We start from the raw sequence: 1,688 nt of genomic DNA, 5'->3' as shown, positions 1-1,688 counted from the left end.
GCCATTCTCCTGCCTCAGCCTCCCGAGTAGCTGGGACTACAGGCGCCCGTCACCTCGCCCGGCTAGTTTTTTTGTATTTTTAGTACAGACGGGGTTTCACTGTGTTAGCCAGGATGGTCTCGATCTCCTGACCTCGTGATCCGCCCACTTCAGCCTCCCAAAGTGTTGGGATTACAGGCGTGAGCCACCGCGCCCGGCCATCTTCCTATCTTTTAATTCATTTATTTATTGCTCTGACTTCCCACAAGGAATGTCCATGCTACAAGAGCAGGAACTGTTTTTCCAGGCACACAGCTCAGAGCTCAGACTCTCCGGGGCTTAGGACAGAGTATGGGAGACCCTAGTGATATCTTCACAGAGTGAATGAATGAATGAATGAATGACTCTTCATCTCTCGGCTTGGCTTCCCGCTGTGCTGGCCTCATCCTCACGCTGTGATCTCTACCCACTTTATCCGGCTCTCGTCTGCGAGCCTAGGAACCCCAGTGGTGAGAGAGATATCTCCTCAATTGCTTCAGCAAGATTTCTAGGGTTGACTCTGATTGGCCCAGCCCGGTCACAAGCACATCCCAGCACCAATCATTGTGCCCAGGGGGAGGGATATGGGTCTCTTATTGGCCAGGGCTGGCGACTTTCCTGCCAAAACTACGAGGACTCAAGTGTAGAGGAAAAGATGGGTTTGAGCGGGAACAACAGCTGTCATTGAACAGAATAAGGCCAGAGAGGCATTTGGGGCCATGGCTTCTACCTTTTACCTTCTAACTGTCCTCTCATCATCACCTGGATATGCTGTGTCCTTTCTTGCCTCACCTGTTCCCCTTGTCTGGAATGGTTCTTTCTCTTCAGCCCCCTCCTTCACAGCCCAATCCAGCTCTCAACGCCTCCAGGAAGCCCTCCCACACGCCCCACAATCCAGGGAGTCATCTGTTGTCTACAGGATTTGGCCCACCCATGACAACCCTTGGATTCCTGTCTTGCTCGGTTACTCATGGAGCCTCACTTGCTTTTCGGTGAGACTGGTGGCTCCTTAAGGGCAGGAACGTCATGGGGTCCTCTGTCCGCGGACAACGGGTGTGGGCCGGGCCTTAGCACATGCTGGTCTGCAGGGACCATATCAGGGCTGAATACATGGGAACCGCCACTGCTAAGGCCAGGCCACGGGGCCCTCTATACGGACAGCTCCGGCAGGTGCAGGTGGGCTGGGGAAGCTCTGTGCGGGGGTCGTGGAGGCTTGGGGGTGAATGTTCTGTGCTGGGTGACACCGGGGCTACGACATTGCCGGGCATCAGCTGTGTGAACTTGGGCAGCTTCTGGCCTTGGCCCAGAATAGCCACAGAATGTGATGGTCATGAGCTGAACCCAACAGTCCTGGGAATGGAACGATGGACCCAGTGGTCTCTGCCCTCCAGGGACTCCCAGAGAGCCGGCTGGGCATTGGAGTCAGTCTGCTTTATGTACATCTTGGTGCCAGAAAAGTGCCTACTGGCTCTGTCCCGCTGCTAGTGTGCTGAAGGGTGGACAGCAGTGGGCAGCAGGCCAAGTAGGAAATGTCCACTTGGTCATCGGCGGCTATGGACCTCTTTCTAGGTCCAGGCTCCTTGCCAGGGGTTGCAGGCAGCCAAGGTGCGGGAGCCCCGCTTGCAAACCCTGCCTGTCATCGGGGCTGGCACTGCCCTCCACGACTCCCC

General features: G+C 55.9%; 1 protein-coding gene across 1 annotated transcript in view; it reads right to left on the bottom strand.

The window, feature by feature from the left end:
• GFI1B (growth factor independent 1B transcription repressor) overlaps positions 1 to 1,688 on the bottom strand; it is a 68,065-nt gene that overhangs the window by 18,242 nt on the left and 48,135 nt on the right. The gene's annotated exons all lie outside the window — the stretch shown is intronic.

This window comes from Mandrillus leucophaeus, unplaced genomic scaffold (assembly GCF_000951045.1).
Source record: "Mandrillus leucophaeus isolate KB7577 unplaced genomic scaffold, Mleu.le_1.0 Scaffold271, whole genome shotgun sequence".
Classification (NCBI taxonomy): Eukaryota; Metazoa; Chordata; class Mammalia; order Primates; family Cercopithecidae; genus Mandrillus; species Mandrillus leucophaeus.
Note: the sequence above shows the minus strand (reverse complement) of the source record. Positions and strands in the feature narration are given on the sequence as shown.